The following is a 22,754-nucleotide window of genomic DNA, read 5'->3' on the forward strand; positions in this document are numbered from 1 at the left end:
CCCATATTTGGAAGCTACTCTCTTCCCTGATCCAGATTTCCAGTCCTTTTTACAACTATGACACCATCTCCCCAGAGAAGAAGTTGGGTCCACCTGCATCTCAGATGTCAGACTCAGGCAAAAACTAATGGTCATGGGACCCTTGGAATATACCTAAAATAGGCCTACCTGCTTTTTCTAAAACAGAGACCCCAAATTTTCATCTGTAATATTTTTGCCTTAAGGCTCATTATTAGTCAAATATTTGATCTACTTTGTATCTTAACTCTTCTTCAGCCACCAAGTTCCAGATGATACCATGATGCCAACCTGACCTCTCTGAGCAGATGACACCATCAGGTGTCATGGAGCCCTGCCTCCCCAGGCCCTTCCCCTGCTAGGGAAAGAAAGAGACACGCTGGGAGTATGGATCAACCTGCCAATGCCCATGTTCTGCGGGGAAGCAATTACAGAAGCCAGACCTACCTTCTGCACCCCATAATGACCCTGGGTCCATACTCCCAGAGGGGTAAAGAATAGGAAAGCTATCAGGGCAGAGGGTGGGATACAGATTTCTGGTGGTGGGAATTGTGTGGGATTATCCCCTTCTTATCCTATGTTCTTGTCAATATTTCCATTTTATAAAGTAAAATTATATAAATTTTAAAAAAGCCTTCAGAATTGTGTGGAATTATAACCCTCTTAAACCCACAATCATTATTAAATCATTGTCAATCATTATTAAGTCAGTGATATAAATAAAATTTTTAAAGAAATTAATTTTTTAAAGTATTTTATTTTATTTTATTTTTGAGAGCAATGCTGAGATAGTAATATACAGAGAGAAACACCAGAGCAGTGCTCGGGTCTTGCGGGAAATTGAACCTGTTACTTTGGAGCCTCAGACATGACAGTCTCTTTGCATAGCCACTATGCTATCTACTCATGCCCAATGCTTTTAAAAGAAAAAAAATATTAATGATGAGAGAGAGAACAAGAACATTGCTCAGAAAAGACCTCAGGCTTGCCAGGTCATTGATTTATGAACTTCACTACCTCCCGTGCCACTGGAGGATCTGTCTTTAGTCAGATATGTGGAGTCCTGGGAGTCCTGAGATAGCCTGATCCAAGTGCCTTCTGCTAAAATCATCACTGTACCAAAGCCACACACTGTGGGCAGTTTGTCCTGACTCCCCCGTCCCCCAACTGCCTCATGACCCCTAATCTCTGACCTTACTATAATTAGAACAGAATCTTTCTCTCCTAGGAGCCTCAGTACTTGCTCCAACAGTCCTGAATCAAGCTCCAGGATGCTTTAACTACTGTTAATATGCCAGGGCGACATCATGGCGGTTAATAATAATAATAATATCTGTCATGCCTGAGGCTCGAATGTCACTGGCTCAACCTTCAGCACCACCTTAAGCCAGAGCTGAAAAGTGCTCTGGCTAACTTTTTAAAAATTAATAAAAAATAGAGCACTTGAGAGTTTAGACTTATATTCCTACTTCTAGAATGACTTCATCCACTTGACCCAGCCAGCAGGAGCACTGCCTGGAGGACACCCATCACTCAGTCTCATAAATATGCATCAGGGCTGAATTGGGCGGCCCTGAGCAGAACATGGGGTGGGGCCTAGAAACCCATCCCAGGCCACATCCACCTGGCCTGAGGGGGCGTGGCCCGACGGGGCGTGGCCTGGATCAGCGCCCACTGGACCACTGGAGAACTCAACTGGCGCCTGCGCACCTGCCAGGGACTCTTTCACTGACAGGATGGGGGAGGCCAGTCTGGCTTCCTCTAGCATTTCAATTCCCATCTGAGTTTTTAAAAGTTGGGCTGTGAACATCCCTGTGCATAATGTGAAGGCTTTAACTACTGCATCGGAGATTACAGAGCCGAGCCGTGTAGTGGGCCACCAAGGCTGAGTGGGCTGGTCCACGGCCCAGACTCCAGCGTCTTCCAGGCGGCTGGGCACGTAGGTGTGGGCAGTGTTCCTGCACCGTTTGCGTAGGAGCTGGGGTTGAGGGGAGACCCTCAGAGCCCACCTCTGCTGTCCAAGCACTGGTGGGCAGGGGTCCTGTGAGGAGAGGAGAGGCAAGGCGCTGCCTTCAGAGCCCAGCGATCACTCTCAGTCGTTGACTGGCCAGACACGTGCGGGCGGGCACGTGTCTTTGTCAGCAGTGTGGAGTTCGCCAGCCCGCCCGCCCATGGAGGCTGGGAGCCCTTTGCCACACTGGTGACGGCAGGGGAACATGTCTGAGGGAGGTGTGGCAGTGGTGGTAGTGGTGGGAAGCTACATGCCTGCCTCCAAGAAGCAGAAGCTGAGCAGCAACTGGAACAGCAACCTGAACCTGTCCTGGGACAAGAATGTGAGTGCAGTGTGGTCTGGGAGTGCAGGGCTCTGGGTGTGCTCTGCTCCCATCCCACTGGCAGCGGGGGAGTCAGAGCAAGGACTCCTGGCTTTGTGAGTTTTTACAGACATTTATCACCCTTTCTCTTTCTTCCTTTCCCCTTCCTTCACCACCCGTGGTCACATTAAAAAAATAACAATGATAATTTTCTAAATGAGACTGGAGCAGGAACCTGGCATGCGTGGAGTGGGGGATGGAACCTGCGACCTTGTGTTTGCAAAGCCTGGGCCCTGCCTGCTGTGCCTCCTCCCCAACCTCCAAAGTCGAATCTATTACTGTTATGATTATGATTATGATGACTATTACTAAATTTTTAAAGCTCTGCCATGGACCTTGATGACTCATCTAGGCCCAGTGACTGACTGTGTTGAGGCGAGTCATGAGACATGGAATAATAATAACAAGTTGGCATTACTAGGGCAAGGGAGACCTGCATAATGATTCTGCACAATCACATTTCTGCCTGAGGCTCCAAAGTTCTAAATTCAGCCCCCAGCAACACCAGCAGCTGGTGCTGAGCCATACTCTGATAAAAAGGAAAAGAAAGAAATGAATGTTACCACTAAGCCCAGTTTCATGGTGAAGTTTCTATACAGTGAGCTCCTCAAACTGTCTTAAGTGACGATGTGTTCAAAGTTGCTCTTCTAAATTCTGAAGCCTCTTCTGATAGACCACTGCTAGGCTAAGGATACAGGTGTTTCTTCCTGGGCACCTGCTCTCTGGGTTGGAGAGAACTGGACCGGAGCCAACCTGGGCTGCTGCTTAGCTAACAGAAGAGAGACCAGGAGAGGAAGAGAGACCAGGAACTCCTGGCAGAGATGGAAAGCAATGGGTTTTATTGATCAGAGACAACACAAACCAGAAGTGGCAAGTCAGAAAATGAAATGACTAGGAAAGGGCATGGAGAAAAGGAAAGAGCAGGCGAATGTTAGAGACTCTTTTAGCAAATGTTGTGAAGGTTTTAACCCGTGGGTGGGATTAATTAATACCCTGAAGGCAGGGCAGATCTCAAGGTACAAAGAAGATAGATCAGGCAAAACAGTGATTATGTAAATAGGCCATGGTGTCAGCAATGGAGGATGGAGCAGGGGGGGCTGCCTGACAGACCTCAAGATCATAGCTTAAACTGGTTTGTTACAGGAGGCTGGTGTAAGTTTCTCAGGGTGTGTGGTGTTTGTTTTTGTTGGACCAATGTTAGGAGTAAAGGTTGCATCTTACACATCTAGTCCCTAGAGTCTTCATCACTGAAATACACTGGCACAGACACAGCCTTTGCAAGGTAGGCCTTGACTTTCAAAGTATTCAAGATAGTGGGGGCTTGTCTGTGGGATTTATCCTTGAACTTTCTGGAGACTGCATTTTACATCATTTTCCCTTTCCTGCTTGTGTTCCCAATCTTACTCAGTATTGGGAGTTTACATTTTGTAAACTATTTATTTGTTCCCTTTTATTGCCCTTGTTCTATTGTTGCAGTTGTCATTGTTATCGTTGTTGGTGGATAGGACAGAGAGAGAAATGGAGAAAGGAAGGGAAGACAGAGGGGGAGAGAAAGACACCTGCCAACCTGCTTCACCACCTGTAAAGTGACTCCCCTTTGGGTGGGGAGCCGGGGGCGTGAACTGGGATCCTTAAGCCGGTCCTTGCATTTTATCAGTGATTAGAACCTGGTACTGGATACAGGTAGTAGGTTAGAATTCCCACAGATAGGGAGTTGGTAGTATTACAGTGGGTTAAGTGCAAGTGAGTTTGAAACCTGCAACCCTACCCAGCAAAAGATCAGTTAGGTGAAATAAGCCAGAATATTAAAGTGACTGGCACACATGAGGCCACATAAAGGTAGTATCATTCCCATCATTCTCATTGGGGGTGCTTTCTTTGTATTTTTTGCTGATATGTTAAGGCACCAATTCTAGAATTCACTTGGGACTTTAATGCTTAGAGGACTCTACTGTTTGTAGTGTCCAGATTCTTCTTTTTTTCTTCTTGTGATAAAGGATAAGGAACAGAGAATGAGATAGACTGTAACACCACTCCACCACTTGTCAAACTTCCCCCAGCCACCCAAGATGTTACCATGTGGTGACTTGTGCTGGCACCCTGGTAAGCCACCTGCTGTCCCCACCCTGTGTGGGGCTATGTGTAAGCTTGATAGAGCTTAGGGAGAGCTCCCCCATCCCTGGATTAAGGTCTGGGAAAGACACCCACTTGTAAGTCTCCCTTGCTGAGGTGAGCAATGGGGAGAAACCACATCTCTTATACTTAGCTCTTCCTTTTTGACTCTCAAGCCCACAGAAACCTCCCTACCCCTCTCCATTAACCGCAGGCCACATGGCTGCCTACCTTAAGATTCATTTACTCAAAGTTCACCTCACCTTCTGATCACAGAGGAGAACACACCTTATCATACACTCCATCATACACCTCAGACCCCAGACAAGAGAAATTCTCAACTATATGGCCTTTGATATCCATCTTCTCTCTGTCTCTCTCTACTGGTTTAACCCCTATGTTTCTTCCAAATACCTTTGGATAATTAAGTTGTTTGCGTCATGGTGAATAAGTGTCTTGTATCTCATCAATTCCTGTGATACCAGCCCCATACCATAGGGGCAAGCTGACCTTTAAGAAACCTGTAATTTCTGACATATTTGAATAATGTCCTTAGTTTGGTTTTCTATTTAAACTCATGCCCACCTGATAATAAAGGATATTTGAGAACACATCAGTTATTTCCGGTGTCCCTGCTTTGTGTCATCCCTTGAGAGAGAGAGAGAAGGGGGGGAGGGAACCAGTTGGATTAGCTTTCCTGTTAGTGTCACCCCACCTGAATGCCAACAACCCTGCCACTTTTTTCTTTTCTCTAGATGATAGGTGAGTGATAAGAGAGATAGAGAGACAGGATAGACCCCACAGCACATCTCCACTACTCCAGAAGCCCCACCCCCACCACACAAACTGTCCTCTATGGTGGCCTGGGACTCAGACCCAGGGTCTTAGACATGATAGCCTGTATACTCCACAGGTGAACCACCTGCTGACACCAGCTGATATGCTTTTTATTTGGAAAATGCTTTTTTTTATATCAAGCTACCCAGTAAAAGTAATTTGCTACTAAAAAAGTGTGCTCACACTTGGTGGATTTTTCCCCCTAAACTTATTCCTTGCAGTATGATGCTGTCCGTGTAGAAGGTGATACAAGTTCAGAATGCCCCGATACACATACCATTACCATGAATGCACCTGGAAGGTAAAGCTGGGGGAAAGGAAATGGAAGTCAAAGAAGTGTAAATACTCCTTCAAGTGTGTGAATAGTCTCAAGGTATGTGCTGAACACTAAGCATTACAGTTACTTTGCAGTGGAAAGTATCTTTGAGAAACTGTCGAGGTTAGAGTAATTCCAATTTAGATTATTCTCAAGTTTTCTGTTTTGTAGTTGAGATGAATAGTCATTTTGTATTGCTTAATTTTTTACTTTGTTTTAAATGGGTAATACTTGGCACATAAGACTATTTTTTCTGTTTTTATTCAAGGAAACTATTGTGGGAAATGTTACTCTTTTGATAAAATCTTAAAAATATATAAGTAGCACTTGTTTCTGAAAATAGTTGACTAGTTAACCTTAAGTCTGTATGAATTGAAAGATATTTTTGTGCAGTTCATACATATGTTTTTTAAAATTTTTATTTTTTTATTTATTCATTTTGTTGCCTTTGTTATTTTGTTGTTGTAGTTATTATTGATGCCGTCGTTGTTGGATAGGACAGAGAGAAATGGAGAGAGGAGGGGAGGACCCAGAGGGGGAGAGAAAGACAGACACCTGCAGACCTGCTTCACCACCTGTGAAGTGACTCCCGTGCAGGTGGGGAGCCAGGGGCTCGAACCTGGATCCTTCCACTGCTCCTTGTGCTTAGCGCCACCTGCGCTTAACCCGCTGCGCTACTGCCCAACTCCCACATATATGTTTTGTTCTTTGCTTGTGATTGCTTTCAAAGAAAGGGTATAAATGTGGGATGGGGAGATAGCGTAATAATTATGCAAAAGAGACTGTCATGTCTGAGACTCCAAAGATCTCAAGTTCACTCTCCACACCACTGTAAGCCAGAGCTGAGCAGAAGTAAAAAGAAGTTGGGGGGGGTGACAGTATGTGTGTAAGGAGAGCATATAAATGTAATACATTTTTGATTGTTGAGTATTTGGGGAAGACGGACTTGGTTACATAAGTAATTACGTCCTCGGGGGAGACTGGTGGTGGCACACCTGATTTAGTGCCCATTATCTCCAAGTACAAGTGCGAGGACCCAGGTTTGAGTCCACATTCCCCACCTCAGGAGCACACTTCACAAGCAGTGAAGCACATATTTCTCCCTTCCCTTCTCTATCTCCCCTTCCCCTCTCAATTTCTCTCTGTCTTGTCAAACTGGGGTAAAAAATGAAAACAAAAAAAGGCCACTGGAAGAGGTGGATTAGTAGTGCTGACACTGAACCCCAGCAATAACCCTGGGGGGAGGTGAAAACTTCTTCCTCAGTAGATTTTATCGATAAGAGGGAGGGATGACTGGTGATTTTAGTTGTTTTCCTCTACATCTGTTCCTTTTCCATCTTGGAGCTGTGGGTTATTGAAACGAGAGTCATTCTTGGGTACCATCTTTTGTCTTAGTGTGCTTGGGTCCTTGGAGTATCACTGCTGACCTTATTCTCTTGCTATGGCCCTCCTGGCATAGTCAACAGGGCAGGGACATGCATTACATTGATATGTACTAAAAATAGTGTCCACAAGAGGCCAATGTCAGGGCACTTCCTTAGTGGTTTGACCTCTAGGTTTGCATAGGAGACCTCCATTACACCAAGGTTACTTTGGGGAAGTTGGTAAGAAGCATTGCTATGTAAAGAGGAGTCAGAACTTTTGCTCAGTTGTCCACCCTGGACCATGTGCAGAGTGCAGACACTGGAAAACGCTACCAGAATTAAGATTGGAGCTACTCCCATACCTGATGTGGTGTGATAGGGCTGCTACAGGGCTCTGGAGGGAGAGCTCCCAAAGCCCACTGATGTCCTGAAGACCACATTCTTTAGCAGAAGGGCTGAGAAGCTGACTGAGGTGTAGGGGGAGCTTATGTCTTGTGAGTGTGAAAGCACACAGAGGAAGAGTCATTAAAAGTACTGATTTTGATTCAAAATCTTATGATGGTTTAAGAAAATAGAAAGCAAGTTTCAAGCAGTTTTCTAGATAAGTACTTGTCACCAAGCCTCTGAGTTAAGTGTTTGTAATAAAATGTTACCATGCAGCCAGTATTTGAAAATGTCATAACGGGGGGGGGGGGAGCAGGTGGTGGGGCACCTGGCTGAGCACACACGCTACCGTGTGCACGGACCTGGGTTCAAGCCCCTCGTCCCCCCCACCAGCAAGGGGAGACAGGTGTCTCTGTCTCTCTCTCATCTTCCCTCTCAATTTTTCTCTATCTCTATTCAATATTAAATAAATAAAATAAAATAAATTTATTTAAAATGTCTTAACTGGACTGTTAAGTCTCTTTATGTATCAGAAAGTGATGGTATATAAAATACTGGCTTGTATTTTGGAAGAATGTTGTATGGAGAAATGGTCAAGTGGCTTACCCTGTTTTTGATTTCTAAAATACTCATATTTTTCCTCATTTTTATTTTATAGGAAGGTCACAGACAGCCACTGTTTGAGGTTCAGTTTAACTGGCGCAGTAAAGGTGGGGATCCATTAGTGTTCCCAACAGTATGAAGCAAAAGAGTAAGTCTTCCTGGATGTGAGCTGGTAGATGCAGGTGTGTGCATAAATACTGAATTGTGATGTTTTTGAAGTTTATGTAGTTGGCTTGGCTGTTTTTTTGTATAAAGTTACGGGCTGAGGAGACAGCAAAATGATTATACAAAAGGCATTCATCCCTGACTCTTTAAGGACCCAGATAGAAACCCCAGCATCACCCATAGCTAGAGCTGAGCAGTGCTTTGGTCTTGGAGTATCAGTTATTGATTAAGTAAATTTAAATTTAAAAATATATATGATTAGGCCAAGAGATTCTCCTTCCTGGTGCTGGGCTGTGGCATACCTGGTAGAGCGTACTGTATAAGGACCCTGATCCAATTCGCCAACCCCCTCCTACAGGGGGAAAAGCTTCATGAGTGCGGAAACAGTGCTGCAGGTGTGTTTATCTCCCCTTTCCTCTTAATTTCTGTCTCTTTCCACTATAACTTTTATTGATTCTATTTTCTATTTTTACCAGAGCACTGTTCAGCTCTGGTTTACGGTGGTGCAGGACATTGGAACCTCAGACATGAGAGTCTCTTTGCATAGCCATTATGCTGTCTGCCTCCACCCTAAATAAAAATTTTAAGAATATTTATTTGTTTATTAATGAGAGAGATAACCCGATTATCACAGTCATATGCATACCAGGATTGAACTCAGCACCTCTTGCCTGAGGTCCCAAGGCTTTAGCCACTGTGCCATCTCTCAGGCTAGTTTTTTAAAATTGTCCTAGCAAAGCTAGTATTAATGACTAAACATCATTTCTTTCATATTTCTCTGGATTTTCATGAGAGGTTTTTGTTCCTCTCATATTCTTTTTCATATCTGTAGAATTGTAAGCCTTTTGCTTTCTAAGTTTTAAAGTATTTTTTATCATTTATAGAATGGAAAAATTGGCAAGACCATAGGATAAAAGGGGTACAATTCCACACAGTTACCACCACCAGAACTCTGTATTGCATCCCCTTCCTTGAAGACTTCCCTATTCTTTATCTCTCTGGTAATATGGACCCAGGATCATTATGGGGTGTAGAAGGTGGAAGGTCTGGCTTCTGTAATTGTTTCACAGGGGTGGAGATTCATACTTTCAGCCTATCATGAAAGAGATTTTTATATTTTATTATTTTGGTAGGGGTTAGATAGCATGATTATGTCTGAGGCTCTGAAGTCCCAGGTTCAGTCCCTGTGCCACCATAAGCCAGAGATAATCAGTACTCTGGTATATATATTATTGCTAGTTTTTTTTTACCATGTGCAGGGTAAAATCCCCAGTCCCCACCTGCAGGGGGAAGCTTTACAAGCTATGAAGTAGTGATCCATGTCTCTCTTTACCCTAACCTGTCCTCTTCCTCTCAATTTCTCTGTCCTATCAAATAAATAAAGGGGGGGAGGAGTGTGTGTGCACAAGACCAAAGAACTGAAGCTACTTCATTGTGGTGGGGGCACAGCAGCTCGCCATCCAAGTGAGCAATTTTTATCCTTGAATATGTGTTGTGTGTATTTGAAGAGAATGTGTATTCCAAGTTTTTGGGGTTAAGAGCTCTGAAAATGTCCAAGAGTTCTAGTCTGTCAATCTCTTCATTTAATTCTCTTTTTTCTTTGTTGATTCTGTGATTTGTTGATCTGTCTAAGTGTGAGAATGGGGTGTTAAAGTCTCCCACTATTATTGTATTACTATTGTTGTGTTTTTGAAGTTCTTTGAGAAGGTGTTTGATTATATAGATGGTCCTTCATTGGGTGCATAAATGTTAGTAATTGTTATACCTTCTTGGCTGATTGGTCCTTTAATCATTATGTAATCACCTTGCCTATCTTTTATTACTTTATTTAATTTAAAACCTATTGTGTCTGAGATGAGAATGGCTGTTCCTGCCTTTTTTTTTTGTATTCCATTAGCCTGTAGGATAGTTTTCCATCCTTTTACTTTAAGTCTGTGTTTGTCTTGTTGGGTCAAGTTGGATTCTTGCAAGCAGCATATGGTTGGGTTATGTTTTCTGACCCATCATCCCACTCTGTGCCTTTTGATGAGTGAGTTTAAGCCATTGACATTTACTGATATTATGGATTTAATGTGTTGTAGTCCCATTGTTCAACAAGTTTTTATATGATATGTTGCAAGTATTATAGTGATGTTCTTGTTTGTAAGAGGTTTTTAGAACCTCTTTCAGGGCCAGTTTGGTGATAGTTGCATCCTTTAACTGTTGTTTGTTGAGAAGGTTTTGATGACTCCATCTAGTTTGAATGAAAGTCTAGCTGGATATATTATCCTTGGTTGAAACCCTTTTTCATTCAGGGCTCGATAGATATCTTGCCATTCTCTTCTGGCCTTTAGAGTTTGGGTAGAGAAGTCTGCTGATCGTCTTATAGGTTTTCCCCTGCATGTGATTTTTTGTTTTTCTCTTACAGCCTGTAGGATCCTTTCTTTATCCTTACTTCTTTTCATTGTGACTATAATGTGTCTTGGTGTATTCAGGTCTGGGTTGATTCTGTTTGGGACTCTTTGAGCCTCTTGGATCTTAATGTCCTTTCTGTTGTTCAGGTCTGCGAAGTTTTCTTCTATAATTTCTTCTAGAATGCTTGCTTCCCCTTCCTCTCTTTCTTCCTCTGGCAGGCAAACTATGCAAATGATACTTCTTTTGAGATCATCCCATATGTCTCTGTTGCTGTTTTCAGTGTCTCTCAATCTCTTTTTGAGCTCTTTCAACTATTTATTATTTTTCTCTAACTCATCCTCTGTCTGACTAATTCTGTTTTCTGCTTCTGCTAGTCTGCTTTCCCTTCCCTCGGCTGCTTTCTTCATTATAGCTATTTCAGCTTTCAGTTCTCTAATTGCCTCAAGGTAGTTAGTATTTTCCTTGAGGGTCTCATCTATTGTTTCCCTAAAGTGCTATTCCTTTCATCCAAAGCTGTTTTCATTTCTGTGATTACTAAATTTATTATTGCTTGCATGCTTTTTATTATCTATTGTTACTTCTGTCTGATTTGTAGTTTCTTCTTGGCTCTTGTCTTCATTTATTGTATTAGCAGTTCTATTTGCTCTTGATCTACCCATTTTAATGTGTTTTTTATTTTTATGTTCTGTTGCTCCTCAGTTGCTTTGTTTTATGTACAAGCCACACTATACTAAATACCTTTATGACAAATGCAATCACCACCCTCAGAAATTACAGTAGAAACTAAAGCAATGACTGAAGCAGTATAACCAATACCAGTTAGTCCTACAATGTCTCCAGTTCAAGAAAAAAATAGCAACCAAATCTAAATGAAAAAGAAAGAGAAAGGAAAAAAGGGATAGCAGGAATAGACAGTTATGCAAATCTACTGTCCACTATAGATTCTAGGAGTAGCAAGAGGGGAAGGGGAAGTAGAGCAGAGACACACACAAAGAGAGTCCACTCTGAGTCAGTCTTCTTCCCTGAAAGTGTTCACAAAGAAGTATCAGTGAATTCACAAGGTAGAGGGAGGAGCAAGGGAGAAAGGAAGACAGTGGAAAAAAAAGAGAGAAAAGAAAAGTAGGAAAAAGAAAAAAAAGTAGTGAAAGGAGAGTTGTGTATATATATTTTTTAATTGGCTTGAATGTGGGAGAAGGGTGATAGTGTTAAGAGGAGGTATGAAAAGTGAGACAAGTTTCTCTCACAGTGGGTGGTAATTCTTGTCATCTAGCAATGGAAAGTATACTAAGAGTTAATTTTGGTCACCTGAGGAAGGGAAGGGATATGCATGTATATATAATAGTATTTGTAAAATAAAACAGAATAAAAAGCCCAAGCAATGTGTCTTCAGCTTGGATAGCTCCCTGTTAGCCTATGTACATTTAGTCTAGACACCTGATTGAGAAAGAAAACACAATACAAAACAAATATGAAAATTAAAACTTTCAAGCAGGCTGGGTGAGGCTTGCTTGATCAGCTAATTATCATTTGAATTTGTCTAAGTCCCTTAATCAGAGGAACAACAGAAATAGCCTAGAAATTTGGAAGCAGGGTTAATGGCACCCCTGAGGGCCAGGAATCTTGGTAAAGAAAGAGCTCCACGGGGAGCCTTCTAGCAGCAGCTCCCTACCCCTGGGGTCTGGTTATGGGGAGAGGCGTCTAAGAGAGTTAATCAAGAAATATACTTTCTTATTTTTTACCCAAATTGAATTATAATCACCTCCATGGTCTACCTTTAGGATGCCTCCTTGCTTGTCCCGCTGAAGGCCAGGATTTCAAGGCTTTCTAGCAGTTGATGTCAGCGCCCACAGGTGCTGCTACATTCCAGTCACCATGTTGGCTCTTCCCCCTGTTACTAAGTTTTAATATTGGAGGCTAGATTATTAATCCATCTGTGTAACATTACCAGAAAAATTTGAAAAAAATCAGTACATAAGGTAAAGACAAAAATAGCAGCTATCTGAAATTCTTAGGACATTTGATATTAGGATGAAAGTATTGAAAGAGTTTTCTATAGCTTTGGCTATACTGTTACAACAGAAGAAACTACTGGCTGGTGCAAGTTGTAAAGTCATTGTCAAATGATTTGCATAATACCTTAATTTTCAAAGTTCAGGTAGCACCTGTGTATATCCTGCTTTTTCCTAAGATGCATACACACCTATGGTGAAGTTTGGTTTATAAATTAAGCACAGTAAGAGATTAATAGCAATAACAAAGGGACAGTTGCAATATTACTGTAATAAAAGCTGTGTTTCTCTGCCACCAAATAGCATGTAATTTCTTATCAGAATTGGCCATGGCATAACAAATTACTGGAAAGGGTAATTTCAGATGAGATTTCATAGTCCATTTACAATGTTTCTTGCACCCATTTACAAATCAGAAGTAAAAAACGCAATAGAATGATAATACACTCATTTTCAAGAGGTGACTTTTCTAAAGGTAGAAAGGTTTCTTAGGACAATTTGACTACTCAGTGGCCTTACTTTGATAATTCGATGGTTTTAAAAATAGGTTTATACAGATGCTTGCACTGGGCAATTGGGTTGGCAAACTCTATGTTTGGGATTTAGAAGCTGAAGATCCTCACAAAGCTAAGCAAGTATTTAGAAATTCATAATTTCTATCCTTTTCTCTAAAATGTTTTATCACTTTAGAGATTCTTATATCATTCCAGAGTTATTTTGATGCACCTATTTAGTTTTTACCAAAGCACTGCGCAGCTCTGGCTTATGGTGGTGCTATGGTTTGAACACTGGGGCCTGGAGCCTCAGGCATGAAAATCTTTCACACAACCACTATGGTGTCTCCCCAGCCCTACTTTTTTGTTTTTTTTATTTTATTGCTTTTCAGGAGTATAGTGAAGGAATATTAGTTTTCTATGTAAGTTACACAGTACATCTTAAATTTAAAATATGCTCATTTTGGACAGAAGTCTTTGTGTGAAGTCTGTTTTGTTTTGAATGCCTTCTACATGAGGTGGAACATTGTTCACTGTCTCATTCACAGTTTTAAGTGAGTTAGATGTAAATGAATGAAACACGACAGCATTCTGCATGAATAGTATAACCTGTTGTCATGTTTTCTCCCTAGATGTACAACATTGTCTCATCATAAATGTGGGGTTGCTATTTGTCAAACCAGCTTAGCAGAGACAGTGGCATGCTCATAGCTATTTGTGACAATGGCAGCATTTGATGATGGGACCGACTTCGATAAAATACCTTTTCCTAATCAAAATTAGCGTGTGTTTTCTGTGTACAGGAGAACTAATATATCTGGCTATTAAGGGCACTTAGAGCCATTGTTGTCTATCAGCATTCAACCAAGGTGAGCTGAATGTAGTGATGTTTACACTGTTCACATTCTTTATACTGTCTCTTGCTCAGATTCTACTGCTTTTAATAAAATTTTATTTTTGTAAAATTGTGTTGCTTCATTGTGATGAAAAGAATGGTTGAAAGTAATAAATATATGACTTACCTTTTTGTAATGATCTTTATTTTTGTAGTTCTTTTTCCTGATAGGACATAAATTGTGGTTCTGCCAGTCCAAATAAAGTTTGGATCATTTACTTCTAAACAAAACAAAACAAAACAAAAAAAACACATAAGATTTTGCTGCCACCATGTGCTAACCTTGGATAAGTATCTTAGAATTTGTTCCAGTTTCCTTATGTATGGAATAATAAGCTTCATAGGGTTATTGTATCAATACAGTCAGTTAACACATGTAAAGCAACTGGAATGTAGCCTACACTAAACTGTAAATACATTTTTAATTTTATTAAAAATCTTAGTTTTAAAATTTTGTCAGCATGGCTGCACTACTCTGACCTGACTTTCAAATAGACTCATCACCAATGCTTTCCTCCAATGCAGAGGGAGCTGGGCTTGAACCTAGGTTCTAGGCATGTCAGAGCATCCCAGTATTAATCTATTTTATTATTTATTTATTTATTTATTTATTTTAACCAGAGAACTGATCAGCTCTGGCTTTTGGTAGTGTGGGTGACTGAACCTGGGTCTTTGGAGCCTGAGGCATAACCATTATGACCTTTGCATAACCATTATGCTATCTCCCCCCACCCACACCACACTATTAAAGTGAGTTATTTTGATGGCCTGCAAATTCTAATATATATATAATTTTATTAGTGTTCCCTGAGGAATAAACTCTGGACTGTGAGTGTACCCAAGCACATTTTTTTCTTTCCATTTATCTAGAGAGACACCTAGCACCATGCCACCATTCATGGAGCTCTCCTGCCACTCCTCCCACTCTCCATGTGATCTCTGGTACTCCTGTTTCATACCTGGTTTGAACGCAGGACCTCACACTCAATAAGCTCATCTATTTCATGAGCTATTTCCTGACTACAGTTGAATACAAAATATTTAGTAATATGTAAAATATTGCCATAGGACTTTTAGTGGGAATATTAAAGAAGGAATGAACTTAGAAGTAGAAACAAATGCAGAAGGCTAACAATGATGTCAAGTATGCCTAAAGTTAATTATTTCACCTGTAAATTGGTTAAGAATAATTGGTTGAGGATATCATAGAGCTGACAATCGCTGTTTTATCCCAAAGGCAACATGATTTTTCATATATTTATGTTTAAGAAACAAAAATGAAATCAGAAGGTAAAAGACCATAAAATCCCAGAATATCTGGAGACAGCAGATGAAATGAGTGTATCTAAAGCAGAGGCAATACAGAAGGCCTGTAAAGCAGGTAGAAAGTAAAATGCCATCTGGGAGGTGGTTCAGTGGACAGGGTGTTGGAATCCCAAGGATGAAGTCCTGTGAGTTTCATCCTTTATAGCACATGTACCTAAGAGAGAAAGAGATGTCTGATTCTCTCTCTCAAGATCTGGAAAGAAAAGTCAGGTGATCACAAAACACAAAGACTGATTTTTTTTTGACAAGTTTTTTTTTTTTTTTTTTAGGTTTATGGCCCTTATTTATATAACAACGATCATGATAATACACCATATTGCACATTAATTTTTCCTTTTTGAAAATTGTGATTAGTAGCGGTTTACAAAATTGAATGCACCCTCCCACCGCCCAAAGAAAATCACACTATAGATGATTGTCACTCACTTGTAGTGGCAAAGCTTGGCACATTGCCCGGAAGTACTGGTCCCCAGGGTGGGTCGCTAGTTGTGAGGGAGGACAGAGGTCATGCACTGGGTGGCCCTGTAGTATGGGCCCTTGAGCCTCCTGCATCTGCTGGACAGAATTCCTCCCCACATGGCCTGGCATATCCACGACTCATCAAAGGTTTTGGCCACCCGCCAGCTGGCGCAGGGTCTCCGCCATGTTCACTGCTTAGTGGCTGGGAGACTGGTGAGGAAGGGCGGGGTGGGGGTGGTGTTGAGGCCAGGCTGGGCGGGGAGCAGGGATGTCTGGCCCCAAACCTGGCCTCTGCAGGCGCATCCTGGCTGGGCCTTTCTTTGCTCACCACCCTCTCCAGGAGCTCCAGTTCCCACCCAGGTCAAGCTGTGTGGCTGGCAGTGTAGACCTCTGCCGGAGCTCCTGTCACCCGCCGGCAGTCGGGAGTTCTCATCTGGTTTGAGGACCCTGTTTTTTTAACGACCCCCGTGCTCGGACAGTGTAGACCTACCCGGCCGGGTGTAGCCTGGAGGAGTCCAGGGCAAGCCGGACCTAAGGTTCTCCCCAGTCGCCCTGTGTTGGTCGGTAGCAGGACTCCTTGTAAGGTCCCCAGAGAGGATGCCCACTGGGCTAGATTGTGTGACAGGGGCGAGGTCACCCCCTGAAATGGTCAGGAATACTCTGGAGGCAGCCTGGCTCGCCACCTTGGAAGCCGCCTGGAAATGTCCCAGAGCTCTGCTTTCTTGCTGCTGTTCAGTGTTGCAGACTCTTTGTTGAATGGTGTTAAGGACCACAGCAGCGCGGCTTCCTCCAGTGCGCTGGGCCGGGCCTGGAACCTGGCTCTTGAACATGACAAAACTCTGTACTTGAGTCAGCTGTTTTAGAGACTCCTTGGATACTTATAAATCTGTTCTTTATTTAAAGATTTCATTCATTCGGTGATATCTTAAATACTTATTTTAGATCACCTGGGACTTCAGAGCCTCTAGCATGAGTCTCTTTGCATAACCATTAGACTATCTACCCCTGCCCTGTATGTCATTTTTTTTTTAAAGGTGATTGTGTACCTGAGAGGTGATGTTGGACTCTCATGCAAGAAGTTTTGAGTTCAAGCTTTGGCATCTCATGCCAGAGTGATGCTCTGGTTCTCACTCTGCCTCCCTCTCCTCCTCCATAACCTGTGTCTTACTAATAAATAAATAATTTAGGTTTTCAGAAAAAGTACAGAAATTGAGTTCATTTCTGTTTAACATCCTCCAAGAATAATGCTTCTTTTAAAGTATTGATATGAAATCATAGGTATATGTTATATGTGAGCATGTGTATTCATAGCCTCTGGTATAATGTCTGGTATACTGTCAGCATCTGTTGAACCATTTATACATAAGGGAAGATACCAGTATTTTAGGAACTTTTATGCAAGGAGACTCAGTAATACAGTGTCTGCTTTCTTTTTTTTTTATTTTGTTTTATTTTAGTTTTCTTATATAGGACATAGAGAAATTCTGAGGGGGGAAGAAAGACACCTGCATCACTGCCTTACTACTCCTGAAGCTTCCCCCCCTCCACCCCCTGCAGTTGGGGGCTGAGATCTTGAACCTGGGTCCTTGTGCATAGTCATGTGTAATCCAACTGTGCCACCAACCCACCCTTGATGTGTACATTTCTCTTTTTTTAAGATTTTTAAAAATATTTATTCATTTTCCCTTTTTGTTGCCCTTGTTGTTTTTATTGTTGTAGTTATTATTGTTGTTGTTATTGATGTTATCGTTTGTATAGAACAGAGAGAAATGGAGAGAGGAGTGGGAGACAGAGAGAGGGAGAGAAGATAGACACCTGCAGACCTGCTTCACTGCTTGTGAAGCGACTCCCCTGCAGGTGGGGAGCCAGGGGCTTGAACCAGGATCCTTATACCGGTCCTTGTGCTTTACGCCATGTACGCTTAACCTGCTGCGCTATCCCCCGACTCCCAATGTGTACATTTCTTAACCTGCCCTGATCGTGTTAGTTGTCATGGGTCAAGAAGCTCTGTTGATAGAAATGCAGTTGGTATCAGGTTCCGAATTAATCTACTGTGACTTTCAGTGTGACTGAGAAGATTATTTGTAACATTTGGTGCCCCAACCAGCAGGGTGGTGAGCAGGGGCTAGGAACCCAAAAAGACCTGGAATGAAAGGGACACGAGACACGAAAGAATGACAGCAGGACAGGTTTCTGATCAAGCTGCAAAATTTTATTGTGTTCCCAGGCATTATAAGGCTTTGGGGAAGGAGAGGGAATGCTGGAGGAGGGGGGAGGGGGAGCAAACTTCAAAGCGGAATGTTCCTTGCAACAAATGGCGGAAACCAAACTGTGTGTTGACTCACTTGTGTTGACTCACTTGATTACTGATAAATGGTTTACCTGAGGAGAAATGGCCTGCCCAGGGGGGAATTAACACTTGTCTTGAGGGGTTCCATTATCTCAAAGCTTATCATCTATCAAGCAGAGAAATGGCTCCTGGCAATTGGGATTCTTAAAAGGAATTTTATGATGCTTTTCTTCTCCAGTTAACGGTAGTTCAACTCTGATAAAGCTCATTGGCTATGATACTCCCACAGCTCAAAGTTTGATGAAATTGCATTTTTATTTTTACATCTGCACTCACTTCTTTACTATTTCATTTCTTTATTCATTTGTTGGATAGAGACAGAAATTGAGAGGGAAGGGAGAATTAGAGAAGAAAGGGAAGGAACATCTGCAGCACTAACATATGCAGCAGTAGCATCAGCAGCACTGCATCATCACTCATGATGCTTCCCTCCCTGCAGCAACTAGGGACCAGAGGCTTGAACCCAGGTCCTTCTGCAGTGTCATATGCACTGTACTGGTGTGTCACCACCTAGCTCCTGAATTACATTTTCAGACTGAAAATAGACTGGAATAGTCAGACTGGAATAGTCTGGGAATGAGGATTCAAAACTAGCTAGTACCCCGGGTTAAGCACACATAGTGTGAAGCACAAGGATGTGCACAATGATCCCAGTTCAGTTCCCTGCGGGGGAGGGAGGAGTCATTTTGCAAGCCGTGAACCAGGTCTGCAGATGTCTGTTTTTCTCTCCTCCACTCCAACTTCCCCTCCTCTCAATTTTTCTCTGTCCTGTCTAACAGCAGTCGTAACAAGAATAACAGCAGCAACAATGGACAAAAGATGGCCACCAGGAGCAGTCAATTTGTAGTGCCAGCACTGGGCCCCAGCTATAACCCTGGAGGCAAAAACAAAAACAAGCAAACAAACAAAAACTGGGAAGGTGCCTGCTTTGCCATATGATCCACTCAGATTCAAGATCTGAGAGAAAGGAGGAAAAAAGCGAGAATTCTATGCACTACTACACAGAAGCGCCCAGCTTCTAGCAGAGCTGAAGGAGCAGAAAGTTGTTTTTTGTTCCCACAGAGCTTGGTGATATTGATTCCAAAAGTTTTTGTTGAAAAAGGATGAGGGTGTTTTACCCCTGTTATCCTATGGTTTTATCAGTGTTTCCTTTTATAAATAAAAATAATGAAAAACAACAACAACACAAAGCTGTCTGTCTTTCTGCTAACTGCAGAAAGATACAGGTTTTCTTAAAAATGTTTTAAATGAAAAAATATATTAGTTTGGAACAGAAAAGGATAGAGATTCTTTTCAACTATTCTTATCAAAGTATCCCCCCCCAATAAGTTGATAACTATCGTATAAAGGAGAGAGAAGACCTCAAAGACAGGGTGACTGTGTACAAGGGAGGGAAAAAATGGAAAAAAATAAAGAATACAACTTGCTCCCAGGGACAGGAGAAAATTTTAAAATGCTGAAATTCATCAGTGTTTCATTAGTCATATCCTTCATCTTCCTCTCTTTCCTCCCCCTAATCACCATCTTCTTCTCCTTCATCCTCATCTCCTTCATATCTTCTTTTTTAAAAAAAATATTATCTATTTATTGATTGGATAGAGACTGTCAGAAATCACGAGGGAAGGGAAGGATAGAGAGGGTGAGAGACAGAGGGACACCTGCAGTACTACTTCACCACTTGTGAAGCTCTACCCCCTGCAGGTGGGGATTGGGGGCTTGAACCCAGGTCCTTGCACATTGTAACACGTGAGCTCAACCATGTGCACCACCACCAGGCCCCCACTTCTTCATATCTTCTAATCCTTCTTCCTCTTCTCCTTCATCATCATCATCATCATCATCATCATCATCATCATCTTCCCCCTCACCTTATTCATCATCCATATCAGGAATCAAGTAGTATTGTAGTGGATTTGGCCAGATACCATCTTTAATGACCTCTCTTAACTCACCTGCATCTGCACCAGAATGGTCAATAAACCAGGTGAAGAAGGTCTCTGGTTCCTCATGCTGTCTCTTCCTGTTGGTTTTATTTTGTGTTTGAATTGAACATTTGATCAAATCCTTTCCAGATTTCCATTTGATTTCAGTGGATCCTTCAAAAAGAAGGATCACCACTCTCATTCAGATGAAATTCTTTGGGGAGAACTTTATTTTCAAAGTAAGGGTTTTAAACAAAATAAACGTCTATTCGGTTACCTGATTCACTATCTTCAAATTCTGTCACTTCAACTATTGTCAGGTAATGCAGCACTTCTTCATCCTCTTCCCCAAGCAGTGTAGACACCTGTGGGTGGTTGACAAATGCTACCCCAAACTTTGGCATATTGGCCATCAATTCTGATCTCTTCTGAAAAAATGGTTGGCATAGTTTGATATATTTCTGTTCTACCTTCAAAGTTGTCACTCCCCATAAAGCAGCTTGGTGAAAAAGCAACAGGAAGCAATGGAATATATCCATTTAGTACAGAATGAAATAGACTTAATGAACAAGCCAGCTAGGAGATTTCTAGAATTTTCTATCTCACCTTAATTCTAATCCCTGAGATTCTCAACTAAGACTCTTTGCTGACTCTCTACTACTTCAAAGAGTCAAAGTTCAGATGTCTGCTGGGTAAGGAGGATGGCCTAGGTAGGTGAAAGAAATGCATCAAGTGAGCTGAATGTACCGTGTTCCATTATATATATCCTGAGTTGTAGTTCTAAACTGAGCTATGTGGCTTAATAGAAATTAGTAGGGTCCTCATGTCTGTGGCTCGTGACTTTGCTTGAAGCATATGGAGAAATCCAAAGTTTTTTTTTGTTTGTTTGTTTGTTTGTTTTTAGGTGCTCGAGATACCTAGAAGTTGTCAGACAACCTTTTGAGGACTGGTCCTTCGATTTAGAGATTTTCTTTGTTATCTTAAGTTGCTATTTATGCAATCTTCTTTCATTCTCTCCTATCCCCCCTATTTCTCTCTCTCCCTCTCTATCTCTCCCCCCCTCTGCCAGGAACTGAACCTGTCACCTCAAAGCGTCAGACACAAAAAATAATTTTGCATAAAAACTTTCCTATATCCCTTGCCCATTATGCATTATATTAAGCACTTAGCACTGTTGGTGTAGAGTAAGAATGTATTATAGGTTCCTATTGTATTATTCTCTCTTCAGTGTATCTATATGACCTCTAAAGCCTAAAATGAAAAGTTTGAAAGGAAACCAACTCTCTCTCTCTCTCTCTCTCTCTCTCTTAATTCTGCAGTCAACTTTCTACCTAAACCTCCAGGTTAAAAACCCATTCCAGCCTCTGGAAATATTGCACCTGTAACATTGCTTATCACCTTGGAGCTTAATAAGTCTGTCTTTACAAAAACAAGAACCAAAAGGTAACAGGCTGTTTTTTTTTTTTGGGGGGGGGGTGGAAGTGCACACTTTACTAAATGTAATTTGAGTTGTATCTTGATTCAGAAATATTAGATATTTGCATTCATGCCTTCACAGAGTGTCCCACCATTTGTGCTCCGTAGTGAGGACAGCAGGGATGTCCAGGGCTCACAGTCTCTCAGGAAGAAGGTAGAACTGTATGGTCATCAGTGTTTCCAAATACACTAGAGATTTCACTTACCTTGTTTAGTAACTTTGCTTTAGAATGTTAATTCCACAGGCAGTGTGTGTGTGTGTGTGTGTGTGTGTGTGTGTGTGTGTGCTGACCGCATTTTCTATGCCTGAGACTGTGCTGTCCGTAATGTTCAAAAGTAAAGTTGTAAGCAAGCATGCTGAGATTGAAGTCCAGGCTTATCAGACACATAGATCCCTAACTTCTGCAATGCAGATCCCTGAAAAGAACCACTGAGACATCTTCCATTGGCTATATTTGCCTCTAAGATGATAGTTACTCTAGATGTGAAATTGTGTGGTTGTTGTTTTCTTATAGAATACCGCATCCATAGTCCATCAAAGAACACCAAAACAGAACCTAAGACCTCTGAGACTACATCTTGCGAAAGCAGGGCAGGTACTGGTCTCCCCAGACAAGCAAATGATGGGGTGTCTGCCACTGAACACAAATAGGGCTGGGAGAGTAAGGGTTCTGAGTTCATGTAGACCCTGCACTTCAAGAAGAATTGTGGCCACTCCTGCAACCGGAGGTCTCAACCTATCAAACACATTGTGCTGATCATTGTTCATACATCTTTTCATCAAACACAGTTCTGGAGAAATCCAGTCTTGGGAGAGCACAGGAAGAATTCTGAAGGTAAGAAAGAAAAAGGTACAAGCAGACCCTTGGTGTCATTGTAGGAGCTGTGCTATGGGTGCATGCATCGTGTCAAGGCCAACAGCCTGCTGTACTGCCGGGAGGAAACATAAAAAAAGGATCCAGAGACCAAGCAGATTCTATGGAGATAGCTGATAACGAAAGACAAGGACACTGTGTTCAAGAACCAGGTTTCCCTGAGCAGACTAAAGTCTTGTTTGGTGCACTACATTTTGGAGCTGATGCTACTTTCTGATCTCTTCACAGCTTATATAAATGCTTTGGCGAGGGTTTTAGAGGATGAATGGAGGGTGTGCTCTATTCTGTTGCATGAGTGCAGGGAAGAACATAGACAGCCACACATTATCAGGTGCCATTCTGCTTGCTTGCTTGAGCCAGTCCTTAGGCTTGAAAAAGAAAGG

At 42.0% G+C, this 22,754-nt stretch overlaps 1 non-coding gene and 1 pseudogene across 1 annotated transcript; one reads left to right on the top strand and one right to left on the bottom strand.

Moving 5' to 3' along the window:
• Positions 1-7,008: 7,008 nt before the first annotated feature.
• On the top strand, positions 7,009-7,134 carry LOC132534197 (small nucleolar RNA SNORA3/SNORA45 family). Its single transcript, XR_009545871.1, has one exon. It is a non-coding gene; the product is annotated as a small nucleolar RNA SNORA3/SNORA45 family (small nucleolar RNA).
• A 12,127-nt stretch (positions 7,135-19,261) lies between these two features.
• On the bottom strand, positions 19,262-20,559 carry LOC132533763 (protein SET-like; annotated as a pseudogene).
• Between the last annotated feature and the right edge of the window lie 2,195 nt (positions 20,560-22,754).

Source organism: Erinaceus europaeus, chromosome 17 (assembly GCF_950295315.1).
Source record: "Erinaceus europaeus chromosome 17, mEriEur2.1, whole genome shotgun sequence".
Taxonomy (NCBI): domain Eukaryota; kingdom Metazoa; phylum Chordata; class Mammalia; order Eulipotyphla; family Erinaceidae; genus Erinaceus; species Erinaceus europaeus.